The 20,664-nt window shown below is 35.5% G+C and overlaps 1 pseudogene; it reads right to left on the minus strand.

The window, feature by feature from the left end:
• Positions 1–1,701: 1,701 nt before the first annotated feature.
• LOC101288777 (peptidyl-prolyl cis-trans isomerase G-like) overlaps positions 1,702–20,664 on the minus strand; it is a 48,332-nt pseudogene continuing 29,369 nt past the window's right edge.

A 20,664-nucleotide genomic window follows, 5' to 3' on the forward strand; every position in this document is an offset into this window, starting at 1 on the left:
CATCCCTTACCAAGATCCCATTTCTTAAAAATGGGAACAACACAACAAGCACAGTAGAGAACCACTCTCTGAGGACCTCTAACCGAGGGGGAGAGCATTGGATAAATGGATAACATTTACGTTTGCATCCTAGATAATAACAGGTGTGTATAGAGAAGGCACCAGTGAGGAGGAAGTCAGGGCAAAGAGGAGTAAACTAAGCTAAGCTTTGAATTAAGCTAAGTAAGTAAGCTAGGAATTTAGTGTGAGTTTTGGTTAGTTAGTAGAACAAACAAAACAAAAAGGAAAATGCTGGTACTTCTTGTCTTTTGGCATTTCAACTCCTGGCTGCCAGTAGTTAAAGATCTTGCCACTCAAAGTCTGATCCAAAGACCAGTAACAAAGGAGATCCCTGGGAGTTGGTTAGAAGGTCTTAGGCCTCACTCCAGACCTTCTGAGTCAGAATCTGCATTTTAACAAGATCCTCGTGTGATTATGTGTCATGTTAAAGTGTGAGAAGCACTTGTTTTCGTTGGAAAGGAAAGGAAAGGGACGATATCAGACTTTTAAGAGAATCCATTCCAGAAGACAAGTATAAAAGAGTAATGATGATTACTTGGTTTTCTGCACATATATTTCCTATTTTAAATGTAACATGGTGGTATAGCTATTGTTTAATGCCTTTCAGTATAGGTTGTTTCTTCACCAACTGTGTAAATTATCTTTATAATTCTCATACATCAACTGGGTATTTTGTTATGTAGCTTGAGAGGCACTTAGATGCTCTATAGAGTTTTGTTTTATTAACATAATAAAATCAGATAATTCAAAAGAGCAATCTTTGTCTTTCTTATTTTCACATTTCAATTCAGAAACCTTTCCCTAAACTAACACATGCCTTAAAAATCCCTACATACTTCAGCAAAACAAAACGAAACAAAATAATCCAAACCCTGTATAGCACTCTGAAAGATTTAGAAAAGTGTGCATAAACCTACAGTCACGAATTATATGTTGTAATGTTGTAAATGTTTTATTAAAATGTTTTATTAAAAGAGGAATTTTATTAAAAGAGGAATTAAAAGAGGAATTTTATTAAAAGAGGAATTTTATTAAAAGAGGAATTAAAATTCTGCTGACATTAGCATTTTGCCTAAAATACCTCCTTATGACAGTTACATGGCTTCAATCCTTTAAAATTACACACACGGGATTTCCCTGGTGGTCCAGTGGTTAAGACTTTGCCTTCCAATGCAGGGGGTACGGGTTTGACCCCTGGTTGGGGAGCTAAGATCCCACATGCCTCACGGCCTAAAAACCAAAAATAAAACAGTAGCGATATTGTAACAAATTCAATAAAAACTTTGAAAGTGGTCCACATCAAAAAAAAAATCTTAAAACTACACACACGATAAAGTCACCTTTTTTTTTTTTACTTTCCAAATTGATGTTTGGAAACTTAACCTTTTACCATTTAGAATTTTTTTAAAAGCTAATTTTACTGCAATATTTTTTTTATCATTTCAAGTTTATTAAAACTTTAGCAAGGCAAATTATCCAGGTTACAGATTATCAAATATCAATTCAACTAAGTCCACATTAAAAAGAAAAAAAAAGTCAAAAACCTAAAAACAGTGAAAAGATGAAAACAACATAAAGGAGATTCATCAGCAAGTCTCCAAACTTAAAAATTTAGACAAAATGGAAATTGATTTGCACAACTCACTGATCCACTTTTGTCTTCATTTGTCCTAGAGCTTGATTCAAATTTTTTATTTTTGTCACGTACATGGTCATTTTCTTGACCATTTGATTTTTGGTTTTCCGTTTCCACTGAGGTTCTGGTCTTCCCATGCTCCTGATTAGGAATCTGTTTTCAATTATAGGAGGATATCTTCTGGATGGACAATAGACTGGGGTCGTGCTTCAAGATTTTCAGCCTCATTTCACTAGATGCACTTTTCTTTCATTTTTCCTTTTTTGTGTTTTCAGGAATTTTTCCTATGTTTCTTTTTAAAAATGTCTCTTCAGAAGCACTTTCAGAATCAGAAGAATCAGAAGAGCACTGAGAATCTCTTCTGAGTCATGGGATGATGATGAGGATGGTGATGATGACTTATGCCTTTTCTTCATTTTAGTTTGGGAATTAGCTCTCTGCAACTGAATACATGCACCTCAGCAAATGGTTTGCTAGCTGCATCTGTTTTCTGATTTTCTCTCTCTCACAACTTCTTGACCAGAAATCACTTTCCCCAAAACAACATGATGCCCATCTAAATGAGGAGTTGGTTTCACTGTTAGGAAGATCTGTGAACTGTTTGTATCCTTTGCTTTCTTTGTTGGTCATTGATAAGAGAAATTCTCTCTTGTATTTAATAGCAAAACTCTCGTCCAAAATATCCTCCATTAATAGATTCCCCTCCTTCTCCATTTCCTTCACTGAAGTCACCACCTTAAACCATAAAATTTTTGACAACCCTGTGAAAAAGACAATTCTTAAAACATAATGGCTTCTGAGTTGATTTCTCTGTCCCCTTTTCACTGGCACAAAGACAATAAATGTTCTCCCATGTTTGGGGGCCCACATCAGAAAATAATTCAAAGACAACTCTTCCAGCAGGTTGATTATTAATGGTGATGTCAGAAAGAAAACATTGAGGGTGCCGAAGCTTTATCCCGATGGCTCCAATACTTCAATCTTTAAATAAAGAAAAATCAAGGAAAACTGATCCAAAAATCTTTTGGTTCCTGCACCAGTGCACTTTCTTCTTCCTGGGGTCCTGTCCTTTAAAGTGTTTCAAATCTACCACTGCCAGAAAAGGCTCTGAAGCCTACTACTACAATCCTTTTTAATGACTAATTTGCTACAAGAGTTTTATTTAAAAAAATAATTTTTAAGCTTTTTTTATCTGATATAGTTTTTAAATAAGGGAAATAATTGAATGGTGCAATGGTACAATGAAAAAAATGTAAAGATTCTAACTCAAAATTTTGATTTGCAGAAGGGAAAACTGAGCCCCCCCACAAATACTAAATTACTTGCCCATAATTTCTCAGCTAATAATTGGTAGAACCAGAACTGAACCTAGGTTGGTTCCATACTTTTCCTACTTCAGTTCTAACATTAAGGGTTATATCTCATGCTCAGTTTTGTATAACGTTTTTTGTTTGTTTGGTAAACTTTTAATCTTTTGATTAGAAATGTAAAATGTACTTCACTCTCTTCTTCCTTAAATGTATTAAGAAATTCTTCTCTACCTATGAACCATAATAACTCAATTCCAAACACAATTTTACTCATAGTTGTTGCTACACTTATATTTTTGAAATATTGTACACATATATTGTAGTATATGGTGTATGTAGATTAGAATGCTCTTGCTATGCATTACTGTTTAAAAAAAGGCAAATATCTTATTGTTCTTTCATTCAATGTAGTGATTAAACAATTGCTATACTATCTATTGTATCATGAATTAGTCCTAGAAAGATAAATATGACCACGCCATGTTTCAAAGGGCTCATAGATGATCCAGGTATCAGGGATCAAAATTCAACAAAAATATATGACCTTTCACATTATCAAGTTTTTTAAAAAATAAACATCATCACCATCAAATAATATTATCAAATGTCTCTGACTTCAAGGCTTTTCTAGACTCTACATAAGATTTGTAGTAGTGTCTGGACTTCTTAAGAAGGTAATATGCAGACATAGTCAAATTTTACAAAAAGGAAAGCTACACATTCTTTTGGATAGCAAATTATAAATAAAAAATGTGAAGCTAAAGGATGGAATAAATTCGGAGAGTAACAAGAGATCACTGAGGAACATTGACAAACAGGTTAAAGAAGGAGAAAAAAAGCAAGGAGAGAGTAAAGAAAAGAAGCATCCTCATCTGGCAGACTAGTGTTAGAATCATTATATGCATAAAATTTATGTAATTAATAATTATAAAGGAAATTATAAAATCAGATACTTAATAGTATATAAGGTAACCCATGTTTTTAACCAAAGACAAATATTTTAGTTGGGAGACTTTTTAATTCATTATGGAGAGTATTTAGAATGTAAGTTTAGATGAAAATGATAAAACATACATCCCTCCCTACTTCAGTGTATTCTGGTGTATTGAACTATCGTGTTTGTTTGTTTGGCTGGTTGATTTTGTTTGCTGTTGCCCCCTCATTGAAGCAACTAGACTATGAAGTAGATATTCCTCAAGGGAGATGTCAAATACTTGATTTTTTAAATTTCAAAAGTCAAGATCCAGACTTGAGATGAAAGAATTGGAAAAATACCTGATGAGTCAAAACCTTTTTCCCTGTCCCCAAGACTGAAGACTCTCTAGACTTGTAGAGAAGGAGAGAAGTCAGAGGAAAAGTAAAGATGCTAGATACCTGAAAAAGGACCTGTGCCCAGCTTTCTCCTGGATTCATCTGAAGTAGGGTGTGGTAAGGTTTAGGGAATAATAGAACACTCATCTCTGCATAATTTTGGAGATTCAAGAGCAGAAAGAATGTCACTTTTCCTACTTCCTCTGAGAAGGTGATAAGACCCCACAGTCGATGGTTTGGGAGCAGTAGAGTAGCAATGGCAGTGTTGTGTGTTAGAGTTGGAAAGGGGGACTGAGATAAGCTCACAGAGTCCCTTTGTGCCCCAGGATAGCATGGGGCACAGCAGAAGCATTTTCTATGAGCCAGAGGCTAGAAGGGGATGGAGTAGGGCCTTTTAGTGCCCCATTCATTTTTCCACTCTCCCAACAGTCACAGAAGCTGATGTCCAACACTAGGAGAACACGGACATAAACTTTGTACATCAGGACCAGGATGTACACCTTACCAGATAGTAGCATACAGAGAGGGTGACAACTGACAACAGGTAACAGCCCCCTGGAACATGGATGCAATCCCAATGTAAGGGGAGGGAAAACTTGAGTTGACTGTGATTGTTTTTCCAACATCTAGTGGAAGGGGGGCTTGAAAGAAAAATTAAAACTTAACATTTCTTGCATCCTTGAGCTAATGGACTGAGGTTTGTACCCACTATATTATTAATAGTGATAGATTTGTGCAAGGTCTCATTTCTTAATATTATTAGTAACAAACAATGTCTTCTTCAGATTCAATATGATCTATCAAAAACATTACAAAACACTAATCTCAATTGCTATAAAAATTCAGATCTGAATCTCAGGTGGATGCTCAAATGTTAAACATACTTCCTTTTTTTACTTCCTGCATAAGGCCATTGGGCACATAGTACATGGATGGCATATTTAGCTTAATCCTTACAATAGTCCTATGAGGTAAATTCTCTTGTTATGTATATATTTTATACATGAGGAAGTTAAATAAATTGCAAGAGGTCAAAAAGCTTGAACTTTGTGCAATCCAAGAATCCTTTGTGTAAACATTATGCCATTCTGCTTAGAAATGAGTGAAACACTAACATTTATAGCCGCATAAAATTATCAAAATCCATGTTTTTCCTAATCTTTAGAGTTTCTGTGTTAGAGAATTTAAGGCAAATTCAAGAGGGCTCTTAGCCAAGACACCTCCTACATTCTCAGTGGCCAGTTTAACTCTAGTTTCCAGAGAAGCAAGACTGCTGTGACCTCCTCCCTGGAGAACCTGGTCATTGTGCTGGGCTGTTCCCCTTTGCCGGTCACCTGTCAACATTAGTAGACATCTCTTCTTCCCAACTGGCCCTGAGCCCTCAGGTCGTTATTTTGTTTCTTGGTTCTCACACTTAAACTTCTGTACTTTAACCTGCTTTTTGTCCTGCCTCCTGATCCCTGGAGACTATTTGTTTGTCTTTCCTAGGTCAGTGACTTCATTTTGAAACCCAATATTTTGGAGAGAGAGAGAGAGAAAAAAAAAGACCCTGTGTTCAACAAAATTCTTTTCGTAAAGGCAGCTTGGTTTTGTCTGCTAGTGGTATGTCATAAAGCTTCTCTCTGCTGCCAGTGAAAACTAACTTTAAAAAGAAAGAGAAGAAACCCAGTTCTTTGTGACCTTTTCCAGGATCGAAGGACTTAAGTAACATCTGCTTGAAATATGACTCTCATCTTGCCACTTTCCCCCATAATAAATAGTTATATGTGACTTTTTTCCACATCTCTCATCTAGGAATATATTGTTTTGAAGAAAAGTTTGCAAGTTAAACACAGTCTTGCTGAGAGTATTTGATATCTATCTTATAAAAATATGATTGAATAAAGTTATTCTTAAAGTTCTATTTTTATCCTTAAATTAAAATTTAAAGAAAAGAAAGGGATTATCAGTTATTATTAGATTTTTATGTTAAAAATTATGAACTTTCAATATATAAATTTCAAGTTTTTCCCAGTAGGCTTTATTACTTCCTCTGATTGTCTTTTCATTTTCCTGTGCTGTCCATCAACCATGTCCTATCCTTCTGGGATATTCCTCAATTTCTGTTTGTGTTACAATGTCATATTTCTTTTATTTTAAATGATTTTAATTTCATTTTTAATATATAGTGAGAACACTGTAATAAGTTCATTTCACTACTTTTCACTTTCAAAATAACTTTGTCTTTTGAAATTTTTGCCTCCTAAAATAAATCATTTTAGAGTCTTCATAGAAAGAAATAGTCTCTTTTCTCTTTGAATTTTCTATACTTATAGAAAAGAGTTCCATATGTCCAAACACTTTTCTAAAGTAGGTGTGTTTAGAAAAATAGAATCTTCAGTGTAATAAATATTTCTCCAGTTGGATATTTCATTTACAAAATTATGTAAAGCAATTTATGCTCTTATGTTAGAAGAAATAATTATCTTTAATTTTTCCTTCTTCATAATAAAAAGAGCTTTGCTGGATTTTTTTCTGATTATGAAAGTAGCATATGCATATTTACAGTGCCTATACTATGAAAATAGTTCAGCAATAGACTAGTACACAAACAACAGAGGCCTAAACAAACAGTACTAGGTGAAAAATGTTAAGGAATAGAATATGAAACTAAGTAAATTTAAAATATCTGAACAAGAAAATATATTTTATAGAAATATATGCAAACTAAAAATATTTACATCAAATGCATTAGAATTGTTGTCAGTGGGGGGTGGTTTGGGTGATCTAAGTGGGAAATGTGGATAAAAGAAAATTTCAGATGATACAGAAATGTACAAAGAAGTTAAAATCACCCTCAAGGGCTTCCCTGGTGGCGCAATGGTTGAGAGTCTGCCTGCTGATGCAGGGGACACGGGTTCGTGCCCCGGTCCGGGAAGATCCCACATGCTGCGGAGCGGCTGGGCCCGTGAGCCATGGCCGCAGACCCTGCGCTTCCGGAGCCTGTGCTCTGCAACGGGAGAGGCCACAACAATGAGAAGCCCATATACCGAAAAAAAAAAAAAAATCACCCTCAATCCCACCACTTGATGATAATCACAGTTTGCATATTTTGGAATACAGTCATCCAGATACACACACACACACACACACACTTTAAAGTGGGATTATAATCTGTTTTTTAATCTTTATTTTCTTCTTCATTTAGCAATACAATATAAATGTTATACATAATAATTTTTCATGTAGTACAAGCATGGATGTGCATAACATTTAATGATTACCCTACTGATATATATTTAGATCGTTTCCAGTTTTTTTAATAACTAGTATTACAATGAGCATTCTTAAGCATACATCTTTATCTATTTGCCTTTTAAATTATTGAAACAAATTGTTATCAAATTGCCCTCCAGAAACTCCATTTTTACATTCCCAATATGAAACTTTCTGATTCTTGTAGGAATCTAAAACTTTTGTAAAACAAACCAACAGAAACAAAGTTATCTCCATATTCCAGGTCACCGAAATGTCCAGATCTTAGCAATAGAGTAAATTTGCTCACAGAGTCCTTTCTGTTCTGTGGAAGATCAAAGACTACACAACATGTTAATGTCAGGGTGCAACCGACAATTTAGCACTGACTTCTGATCTAAACATCAGGAATCAAGTGAACTACAGCAAGAGAAAACAGCAAGGGATGCACCTAGAACTATCGCTCATGCCATTTGTATGTATTCGTTTAAGTAGTACCTCAACGTTTTTGCACTTGTATATGTATCAGAATTCTGAAATTTAGCAAAAAAATTAAACCCTTTAATTACTAGGGATGGGACTTTTGTTCTAAGTAACTGTGAGTTTTCTATTTTTGAACCTGATTCCTAAAGTGCCTTTAAACTTTTCTTGAAGGTTCTGACTTCATTAGTAACCTTATGTCCCAAACAGTCCGGTGAGTTTTCTAACACAGCTTTCAAAGGAGACAGCAATTCTAGTGCCCCCTCCCGCAATGGGGGTAGCCTGGTGGGGTGCACGGAGCCAAGTTGGAGCCAGTCAGACGCTGGGTTTCCTGCAAAACCCCATGCTGCGGGACGGTAGGCTCCTCACTAAGGTCCTCTATCTCAGTTTCCTCAACTGTTACATGGACATAGGATATCCACTTGACTATCTCCAGTATCTAGAGCAAATATTTCAACAAACATCTGTGTAGTGACTTAACTCATGGTAACAATTAGGAATAACAAATGTGAAATGTCTGGAACCTAGCAAATATTCATTGAGCGGCAGCTATTGTCAATATTAGGATAAAATATGGGGATGTTGTTGAAGGAGAGAAGCAGAGAGCAAAAAAATTCAGATAGTTGTGTCAGCAAGTGGGAGTCCCAGTTTAGGTGCTGGGGCCAGTGTGAGTCTAAAAATATGGGAATTCCTATTGACAGGTTAGAAAAAGAGAGGGAGTTGCTCTGAATTAGGCTCAGCATTCAGGGCTACCAACAGCTTCTCTGAATGGAAAATACCCACGTGGCTTTTAACAGTGTGTGAATGTGAATAATCAACTCATCAAGGTAAAGTCCTTAAGCTTTTTCTACCCAGTTTCATTGCTACACCCAAACCACATTGCAGAAAGAATTACTAAATGCATGTTTTTTTAATGCTACTATGTGGCAGGAATTTAAGTTGATAATCTCTTTTCAAGGCACATCTTTATTAAAAGGGAATTATTCAAAGCCATCTGACTGGTAATTACTACATAAAGGCTAATTGACCTAATTAATCTAATATGGGTCAATGGCTTTATAATACCCAAAGAAGAGCATTTTCAAATGAGAAAAAAAGAAACTCCAAAAGGAATTTCTTTAAGTGAACATCCTTAAATTTAGTGAGTCTGATTTATTTCTTGCACACAGATGTTATATTGCTGCATATTATATTGCTGGAGTGGCTGAGCTGGGATAAAGAGAGATAGAGAGCCTAATTCTCTGAGGGTACTGAGGAATATTCTGTTCATCACTCAGGGGAAGGCACTATATAAATTACATTTAAACAATACTGCCTCTTTCTGATAACATAGCACTGAAAGAAGAATTCAGCGTGACAAGAAGTCAAATTTACTATCATACTGTTTTGATTCTCTTGGTGATGTGATAAAGTGCATGCTGATACCTGCTTTTTATTTGATTAACTTTGGCTTCTCTGAATGCCACCTTGTCCCATTTGAAGTATTGACTGTAAAATATAAACCAGTACTGCTAATATCTGGGCCCCCTGCTTGAGGAAAGAATGTATAATCCACACCTGTGGTAGACAAAATAAGGCCCTCACAGATGTCCATATTTTAATCCCCCACATCTGTGAATATGTCAGTAACATGGCAAAAGGGACTTTGCAGATGTGAAGTTAGGGATCTTGAGATGGACAGATTATCCTGGATTACCTGGGTGAGCCCATTCTGAAAGTGAAAGCCCACTTCCATTTACAAGTGTCCGTATAGATGAAAGAGGGAGGCAGGAGAGTCAGAGTCAGAGGAGATGTGACGGTGGAAGCAGAGCTCAGAAAGAGAAAGAGAGAGGGGGACAGATTTGAAGATACCACAGTGTAGCTTCTATGATGGAGAAAGGGGTCACAAGTCAAGGAATGCAGGTGGCCTCTAGAAGCTGGAAAAGGCAAGGATATGGATTCTCCCCTAGAACCTCCAGAGGGAATGCAGCCCTGGTTTTTAAAATCAAGTAACCTTGATTTTAGCCCAGTAGTCCAGTGAGACTGGGTTTCTTTTGTGGTTTTTTTTTTTTTTGACCTCTGATCTCCAGAACTGTAACTAATAAATCTGTATTGTTTTAAGCCACTAAATTCGTGATCATTTGTTACAGCAGCAATAGAATCTAATGTACCACCTTTTGCCTCATGGCACAGAACCACACGGATGTCATTTTAATTGAATCGAAATGACTTTCCCATGCCTGTAATCCAAAACAGGGAGGCCCTGCAGCAGAAGCTCACTTTGCTCCTGTTTATTTTCAGGAGAATTGGAGTGTTAGTGAGGGTTCCTAAGTATGGGAAGAAACCAGTGAGCTAATTTCCTTCTCCCAGGTTTTTAAAACCCAAAAATATTTTCTAAAAAACTATTCACAGCTATACACAATGTCTTTGAATCAATTTGGCCCCTGTTCTGTACTCAAAATTAAACAAGAGTAAACCACTTGGAGGATGAGAATGTTCACAAAGCCCTTAGAAAGTGGTTAAGTGTTTTCACTGGGGTCAAAAGCTTCAGCTACACCCTTGGGCTGATAGTGTAGGCTGGGAAGGAGTTTGGGGCAGCTGATCAAAATCTCGCTGGGGGCCAAGGAGTTGAAGTTTAACAGCCACTGTGCTAAGGCACACTTACATCACATTAAGGAACATTTGCATTAACGTATTATCCCGTTCTTACCATCCCTATTTTCAATGGAGGAAATTAAAGCTTGAGAAATGTCACCAACTCCACATCGCCTACAGCTGACTCACGGTAGATTTTATGCACTCCAAGTGTGAGCTGTTAACAGCTACTCTACAGCCCTTCTCCACATCAGAAGCTCTATGGCTGACAGCCAAGAAAGTTTTCTATATGACAGAGTCATGGCATATTTATTGTTTTCTTGATATTCTAAGTGCACTACCCCAGCAGATTCCTTAGAATGCAGGAAGGTTTTGCTAGAGGAAAAACATATATCACATACAACACCAGGCAAAGTTCTACTGCCAAATGCAGTCAGAGAATGGGCTGATTGTGAGTGCAAGCCTGGCTGTCTCTCAGAACTGTACTAGTTCTTACAGCCCCAATGGGAAAGTTTGCTAACTGATGTCATGATAGTGAGTCCATCAGAAGTAAGGCAAACAATGAAAATGATTAAGTGCACAATTTGATCCTGACTGTTGCAGTGGTTCCACCAAGGAAGAAAAACTGGAGGAATCAAATGAGATCAATTGGATTGGACAATAAGCTTTCTGATGAGCATGGATGAAAGTTGAATGGGATGACATGTACCCAAGATTTGGAGTAGCTCAAGTCTTGGAGGAAGACTAATATTGGAACCAGACAAAAATAGTAAAGAAAATAAGAAATTCAGAGTGGGAAGAATTCTGAGAAGGGAACGGCCCAGGGCTTGAAAATAATGATGCTAGGTTGGCATGTAACAGCAGTGAGGAAGCAGAACCTGTTGTACTACCTTTAAATATTTTTTCTGGGTAAGAAGACTGCTCATCAGACTTGACTGGAAAGGGTGTTGATGAGTGTTGATAAGAAGGAATTGGAGCCCCAGTTTATTCAAGACTCCACATCTGAACCACTGCATTCCAAGGGAAGGTAATATAGTATGTTGATTAGGAAAACAGGCTTTGAAGTCAGACCTAGAGTCCACTTTGTTTTCCTAGCAAGTTACTTAACAGATTTAAATTTCAGTTTCTTCACCTGTAAAATAGGGATAATGGTATATACCTCATAGGGCTAGGGTGACAATTCAATGTAAGCCACTTTAACACAGCACCTGGCACATAATAAATGCTCGATGTACAGTAGCTATTCATTTTATCATTATTATTTTTATAGACTAAAACTATAGTTGAAATGACATCAGAAATCTTTAAGAAATTGTAAAGAATAAATGTTGTGAATAAGTAAATAGTCAATAAAACTAGGACTAATTAAATTAAAGATAGTTTTAAAGAGTTTCCAAAGTAAACAGTGATCTCTAGGAATAGTGTAGGTTCAGTAAGAATAGAGCCATATCAGTCTAAATGCATCTTGCTTTTTCTAAAGGGCTATATACTGGAAATCAGAGGAATTTTATAGACAGAGTATTGGGACTTCAGTATGACTAAGAATTCAAGATATCCTTATGAAAGAACTGTGGGCTCGTTGTATTAGGTAAGAGGATTTTTAACTTGTTGAATAATACAAACAATGCTAGTTAAGAAATATTATAAATTCAGAGGAAGTTTTCCAGGAGGAATAAATTAGAGGTTGATCCCTCAGCCCTAAAATGTTCAACATTTTCACTAATGACTTTTATGCTAATATCTGCAGCTTGGTGATCAATGAAAGAATGCTGGGTTACAAAATTAGAATTCAAAAAAATTCTCATATGGCTGAAACAACAGACCAAATCAAACAATACAAAATTTGCCTACAAAAAAATCTAGTCTTTTACTTTAGTCCAATATTAAACTTTATAAGCAGAGTATGGGGTACATGTCTTAGCAGCTTGTATTTCTTATAAATAGGTTTTATTCAAAAGCATATTACAGTGCAAGGATTTGAAAAGAAATAGTGTGTGGTTGGTGGTAAACAACTTCTCTCCATCTCCACTGATGAGCCCTTCTCAGACTAATGTGTATATGCCTTACCTGGGGGTCTTGTTATAAATGCAGATTCTGATTCAGTAGGTCTGGGGTGGAGCCCGAGATTCTCAGTTTCTAAGCTCTCAGGTGATGATGATGATGATGATGATGATGATGATAATGCTGACGGTGATGATGACCCAAATCCACAGTTTGAAAAGTAAGAGAGTAACAGATTTAAAATTGCAGTGGAATGGATACAGGGCAGCAGTGGTTCACCACACGGGTTGCTCACTAGAATCATCAAAATACTGACATCTGGGCCTGATCAAGACCAACTAAATGAGAATCTCTGGAGATGAGGCTTGAGCACCGACATGTTTTTCAGCTTTCCAGTGATTCTTATTCTCTAGATTGACTGGTTGATATATCTCAGAAGTTTTGTAACTAAGAAGCTTATTTTTTATAAAAAAAATATGTAACTAAGAAGTTATATATAACTAAGTTTTATACATATATAAAACTAAGAAGGTTTGTAATTTATATATACATATATAAATTATAAAACTTCTTAGGTATCACTATTTATATATGTATGAGTTACATATATAATTAACATATAAATTCTGGGGGGCAAATTTCCATTAAAACTATATATGTAAATACCTGTATATATATATATATATATATATATATATATACACACACACAGGTGTTAGAGGAGCTCCTAAATTACTCTGTACTATAGTTGTAAACATACTTGGCAAATCTAATTTATGGTTAAAAAATATGCCATTCCAATATTTGTAATTACCTGTGAGGGAGAAAAATCTGAAAAACAAAATAGATATATATGTATGTATAACTGAATCACTTAGCTGTACATCTGAAACTAACACAACATTGTAAATCAAATATACTTCAATAAAAATAAAATAAAATAAAATGTCATTCCAAATGTGAAAACTTTCATGATAATATTAGACAATGGTTCTTGTCCTTCATTGTATTAAAAATAAACCAATGTATACCACCTTATACCTATTAGGATGGCTGCTATCTAAAAAAAAAGAAAAAAAACAGAAAATAAGCCTTGTTGATAATGTGGAGAAAGTAGAACCCTTGTGCACTGTTGGTGGAAATGTAAAATGGTGCAGCCACTGTGAGAAACAGTATGGGAGGTCCTCAAAAATTAACCATAGAATTACCATGTGATCCAGCAATTCCGCTTCTGGGTATATAACCAAAATAATTGAGAGCAGGGTCTTGAAGAGATATATTCATACTCATAAATAGAATATATTCCCATTTTCCTATTCATATAAATTATGGCATTATTCACAATAGCCAGAAGGTAGAAGGAACCCAGGTATTCATCAACCCATAAATGGATAACCAAAAATGATTTATAGATACAATGAAATATTATTAAGCTAAAAAGGAAGGAAACTATGACATATGTTGCAACATGAATGAACCTTGAGGACATTATGCAAACTGTAATAAGCCAGACACAAAAGGATAAATACGGTATGATTCCACTTATATATCTAAAGTAGTCAAATTCATAGAGACAGAAGATAGGATGGTGGTTGCCAGGGGCTGGAGGGAGGAGAGGAATAAGACGTTATTGTTTAATGGGTACAGAGTTTCAGTGATGCAAAATGAAAAGAGTTATGCAAATGGATGCTGATAAAGGTTGTACAATAATGTGCATATTTAATACTACTGACCTGTACAATTTAAAATGGTTATGATAAATGTTATATGTATTTCACCACAATTTTTTAAAAAAGTAAACCAATGTAAAATCTTAAATATACCAAGAGCAACTTGTACCATAATGTTATATAGATACATAATAATATATTATTATTACCTGGTATTTTGTATCTTTTACAATTTTGTTACTGATAATAATATTGTGAGATGCACAGGACAGACATGATCTCTGTTTTAAAAATGGAAGAAACTGAGGCTCAGAGAGATGAGCTTAGAGCCCAGGACTCCTGACTCAAGGACCAGGTATCACTTCTTTCCAGCTCATCCCTGGCCACACTTTGGTCCTAGTGGCTGGAATTCTGGGGTGTGTGTGTGTGTGTGTATGAGATTTCAGTTATTAACATTAATATTGTGCTTGGATGTTTTTGCAGTTATAAACATCTCTGATAGGTTGATGTGGTAGAGGTGTTTGTCTCTTTGCCAAGCTGGTGACAATTTAATGATAGTATTGTCAACCAGTGTCTTCAATGATTATACACATTTATTAGACAGTATAATCATCTCTACTATGCCAGTTGCTCACACACCAGAAATGAAGCTCCAGGAATAGTCTATTACTCTGACAGGGATAATAGGTCATTATTACCAAATCAGCAGCACAGTGCTTTAAAAATAAATGACCCTGCTTCACATCAGTATTTTTTTTTCATAAATGCCTCAGGTTTGTCTTAGTATCTAAGAGCAGGAGAAAATTATCCCCTTAATATTCTTCTATTTTTTTTTGCATGTCTTAAGTGGTCTTAAATGGTAAATGGAACGTTTCTGTTGACCCCAATACAGAAGCCTGGGTGGTTTTACAGGAGCATTAATAGAAAATGGGTAGAATTCATCTTATATGCACACCAAATGCATATATAATCTTTTCCTTTTCCATCCAATTCTGTTGACAAATAAGGGTCAGCTAGGAAGATGGGAGTTGGAGGGGGAAAGGAGAAATACTAGGTACTTACTCCATGAATTAAGGTGAGTTTTTTTTTTTCCAGTGATATATATCAGGAATAAAAATAATTTGGCACCTTACGTTTCTTTTTTTAGCATGTTTATTGGAGAATAATTGCTTTACAATGCTGTGTTAGTTTCTGTTTATAACAGTGAATCAGCTATACATTTACATATATCCCCATATCTCCTCCCTCTTGCGTCTCCCTCCCACCCTCCCTATCCCACCCCTCTAGGTGGTCAAAAAGCATGGAGCTGATCTCCCTGTGCTATGTGGCTACTTCCCACTAGCTAGCTATTTTACATTTGGTAGTGTATATGAGTCCCTGCCACTCTCTCACTTCGTCCCAGCTTACCCTTCTCCCTCCACATGTCCTCAAGTCCATTCTCTACGTCTGCATCTTTATTCCTGTCCTGCCCCTAGGTTCTTCATAACCTTTTTTTTTTTTTTTTTTTTTTAGATTCTGTATAAATGTGTTAGCATATGGTATTTGTTTTTCTCTTTCTGACTTACTTCACTCTGTATGACAGTCTCTAGGTCCATCCACCTCATTACAAATAACTCAGTTTCGTTTCTTTTTATGGCTGAGTCATATTCCATTGTATATATGTGCCACATCTTCTTTATCCATTCATCTGTCGATGGACACTTAGGTTGCTTCCATGTTCTGACTATTATAAATAGAGCTGCAATGAACATTGTGGTACATGACTCTTCTTGAATTATGGTTTTTGCAGGGTATATGCCCAGTAGTGGGATTGCTGGGTCATATGGTAGTTCTATTTTTAGGTGTTTTTTTTTTCTTTACCTTTCTCCCAAGCTTTTATTAAAATACTCATAAAGATTTTTAAAAAGACAAGACTGCACCAATTACTAAGACTGCACTTAGACCAATTACTAAGTATACAGAAACATGATATTCAAACATCATTAAAATGACAGAAATCTTTTAAGATCTGCTTCCCATCTCAGTCTAAATCAAGGATCTGGCATTGTCCTCAAGGAACTAACCACAAATAACTCAGTGCATGCCTAATAGCTTTCTTTGTGTTCTCTTTGTTGGTCCAGCTACTTGCTTTATAATTCTTCCTTACCTGAATGACATTATTAGCAATAGAAAACACACAAATATTACCGTAGGAATTAGCTAATTATTAAAAGTTGATTATCAGCTATATTTATCCTATAATTTAATTTCATCTGTTTTTTTGTAATTTTGCTTTTACATACAAAATTTACCACCAAACATGTATCTCTGGCTCCCTAATATATAAATGACTTGTGTAAGAAAAAACATTTGATGACGTACATAAAATCACAATCACAGTAATTGAACCATAGTTAACACTAATTCAGAACAAAGGAATTTATGCTCATTTATAAATGATTATATAAAAGAAGAGAAAATGCGTTAGGTAACAAAATGATATTAAATTTTTTATATGAACAAATTACATGAATCCCAAGTTCTTAAAAAAGTTTATGTTCTATTTTTAGTTTTTTAAGGAACCTCCATACTCTTCTCCATATTGGCTGTATCAATTTACATTCCTACCAACAGTGCAAGTGGGTTCCCTTTTCTCCACACCATCTCCAGCATTTATTGTTTGTAGATAAATTGAAGATGGCCATTCTGACTGGTGTGAGCTGATATCTCATTGCAGTTTTGATTTGCATTTCTCTAATGATTAGTGATGTGGAACATCCTTTCATGTGTTTGTTGGCAATTGGTATGTCTTCTTTGGAGAAATGTCTATTTAGGTCTTCTGCCCATTTTTAGATTAGGTTGTTTTTTTTTTTTATATTGAGCTGCATGAGCTGCTTGTAAATTGTGGAGATTAATCCTTTGTCATTTGCTTCATTTGCAAATATCTTCTCCCATTTTGAGGGTTGTCTTCTCATCTTGTTTATGGTTTCCTTTGATGTGCAAAAGCGTTTAAGTTTCATTAGGTCCCATTTGTTTATTTTTGTTTTTATTTCCATTTCTCTAGGAGGTGGGTCAAAAAGGATCTTGCTGTGATTTATGTCACAGAGTGTTCTGCCTATGTTTTCCTCTAAGAATTTTACAGCATCTTCCCTTACATTTAGGTCTTTAATCCATTTTGAGTTTATTTTTGTGTATGGTGTTAGGGAGTGTTCTAATTTCATTCTTTTACATGTAGCTGTCCAGTTTTCCCAGCACCACTTATTGAAGAGAGTGTCTTTTCTATATTTTATATTCTTGCCTCCTTTATCAAAGATAAGGTGACCATATGTGTGTGGGTTTATCTCTGGGCTTTCTAACCTGCTCCACTGATCTATATTTCTGTTTTTGTGCCAGTACCATACTGTCTTGATTACTGTAGCTTTGTAGTATAGTCTGAAGTCAGGGAGCCTGATTCCTCCAGCTCCATTTTTCTTTCTCAAGATTGCTTTGGCTATTCAGGGCCTTTTTTGTTTCCATACAACTTGTGAAATTTTTGGTTCTTGCTCTGTGAAAAATGCCATTGGTAGTTTGATAGGGATTGCATTGAATCTGTAGATTGCTTTGGGTAGTATAGTCATTTCCACAACGTTGATTCTTCCAATCCAAAAACATGGTATATCTCTCCATCTGTTTATATCATCTTTAATTTCTTCCCTCAGTGTCTTATAGTTTTCTGCGTGCAGGTCTTTTGTCTCCTTAGGTAGGTTTATTTCTAGATATTTTATTCTTTTTGTTGCAATGGTAAATGGGAGTGTTTCCTTAATTTCTCTTTCAGATTTTTCATCAGTAGTGTATAGGAATGCAAGAGATTTCTGTGCATTAATTTTGTATCCTGCTACTTTACCAAATTCATTGATTAGCTCTAGTAATTTTCTGGTAGTGTCTTTAGGATTCTCTATATATAGTATCATGTCATCTGCAAACAGTGACAGCTTTACTTATTCTTTTCCAATTTGGATTCCTTTTATTTCTTTTTCTTCTCTGATTGCTGTGGCTAAAACTTCCAAAACTATGTTGAATAATAGTGGTGAAAGTGGGCAACCGTGTCTTGTTCCTGATCTTAGAAATGGTTTCAGTTTTTCACCATTGAGAATGATGTTGGCTGTGGGTTTGTCATATATGGCCTTTATTATGTTGAGGAAAATTCTCTCTATGCCTACTTTCTGGAGGGTTTTTATCATAAATTCATATTGAGTTTTGTTGAAAGCTTTTTCTGCATCTATTGAGAGGATCATATGGTTTTTATCCTTCAATTTGTTAATATGGTGTATCACGTTGATTGACTTGAGTATATTGAAGAATCCTTGCATTCCGGGGATAAACCCCAGTTGATCATGGTGTATGATCCTTTTAATGTGCTGTTGGATTCTGTTTGCTAGTATTTTGTTGAGGATTCTTGCATCTCTGTTCATCGGTGATATTGGCCTGTAGTTTTCTTTCTCTGTGACATCTTTGTCTGGTTTTGGTATAAGGGTGATGGTGGCCTCGTAGAATGAGTTTGGGAGTGTTCCTCCCTCTGCTATATTTTGGAAGAGTTTGAGAAGGATAGGTGTTAGCTGTTCTCTAAATGTTTGATAGAATTCTCCTGTGAAGCCATCTGGTCCTGGGCTTTTGTTTGTTGGAAGAGTTTTAATCACAGTCTCAATTTCAGTGCTTGTGGCTGGTCTGTTTATATTTTCTGTTTCTTCCTGGTTCAGTTGGAAGTTGTGCTTTTCTAAGAATTTGTCCATGTCTTCCAGGTTGTCCATTTTGTTGGCATACAGTTGCTTGTAGTAATCTCTCATGATCCTTTGTATTTCTGCAGTATCAGTTGTTACTTCTCCTTTTTCATTTCTAATTCTATTGATCTGAGTCTTCTCCCTTTTTTTTTTTTTTGATGAGTCTGGCTGATGGTTTATCAATTCTGTCTATTTTCTCAAAGAACCAGCTTTTAGTTTTATTGATCTTTGCTATTGTTTCCTTCATTTCTTTTTCTTTTATTTCTGATCTGATCTTTGTGATTTCTTTTCTTCTGCTAAATTTGGGCTTTTTTTCTTCTCCTTTCTCTAACTGCTTTAGGTGTAAGGTTAGGTTGTTTATTTGAGATGTTTCTTGTTTCTTGACGTAGGATTGTATTGCTATAAACTTCTCTCTTAGAACTGCTTTTGCTGCATCCCATAGGTTTTGGGTCATTGTGTTTTCATTGTCATTTGTTTCAAGGTATTTTTTGATTTCCGCTTTGATTTCTTCAGTGATCTCTTGGTTATTAAGTAGTGTATTTTTTAGCCTCCATGTGTTTGTATTTTTTCCGATTTTTTCTTATAATTGATATCTAGTCTCATAGCGTGTGGTCAGAAAATATACTTGATAAGATTTCAATTTTCTTAACTTTACCAAGGCTTGATTTGTGACCCAAGATATGATCTATCCTGGAGAATGTTCCATGAGCACTTGAGAAGAAAGTGTGTTCTGTTGTTTTTGCATGGAATGTCCTATACATATCAATTTAGTCCGTCCTGTTTAATGTATCATTTAAAGCTTGTGTTTCCTTATTTATTTTCATTTTGGATGATCTGTCCATTGGTGAAAGTGGGGTGTTAAAGCCCTCTCCTATGATTGTGTTACTGTCGATTTCCCCTCTTATGGCTGTTATCATTTGCCTTATGTATTGAGGTGCTCCTATGTTGGGTGCATAAATATTTACAATTGTTATATCTTCTTCTTGGATTGATCCCTTGATCATTATGTAGTGCCCTTCTTTGTCTCTTGTAATATTCTTTGTTTTAAAGTCTATTTTGTCTGATATGAGAACTGCTACTCCAGCTTTCTTTCGATTTCCATTTGCATGGAATATCTTTTTCTATCTTCTCACTTTCAGTCTGTATGTGTCCCTAGGTCTGAAGTAGGTCTCTTGTAGACAGCATATATATGGGTCTTGTTTTTGTATCCATTCAGCCAGTCTATGTCTTTTGGTTGAGGCATTTAATCCATTTATATTTAAGGTAATTATTATGTATGTTCCTATTACCATTTTCTTAATTGTTTTGGGTTTGTTATTGTAGGTCTTTTCCTTCTCTTGTGTTTCCTGGTTAGAGAAGTTACTTTAGGATTTGTTGTAAAGCTGCTTTGGTGGTGCTGAATTCTCTTAGCTTTTGCTTTTCTGTAAAGCTTTTAATTTCTCCGTCAAATCTGAATGAGATTCTTGCTGGGTAGAGTAATCTTGGTTGTACGATTTCTCCTTCATCACTTTAAATATGTCCTGCCAGTCCCTTCTGGCTTGCAGAGTTTCTGCTGAAAGTTCAACTGTTAACCTTATGGGGATTCCCTTATGTGTTATTTGTTGTTTTTCCGTTGCTGCTGTTTTTCCCTTCCCTTTTAATATTTGTTCTTT

This window comes from Orcinus orca, chromosome 1 (genome assembly GCF_937001465.1).
Source record: "Orcinus orca chromosome 1, mOrcOrc1.1, whole genome shotgun sequence".
NCBI lineage: Eukaryota > Metazoa > Chordata > Mammalia > Artiodactyla > Delphinidae > Orcinus > Orcinus orca.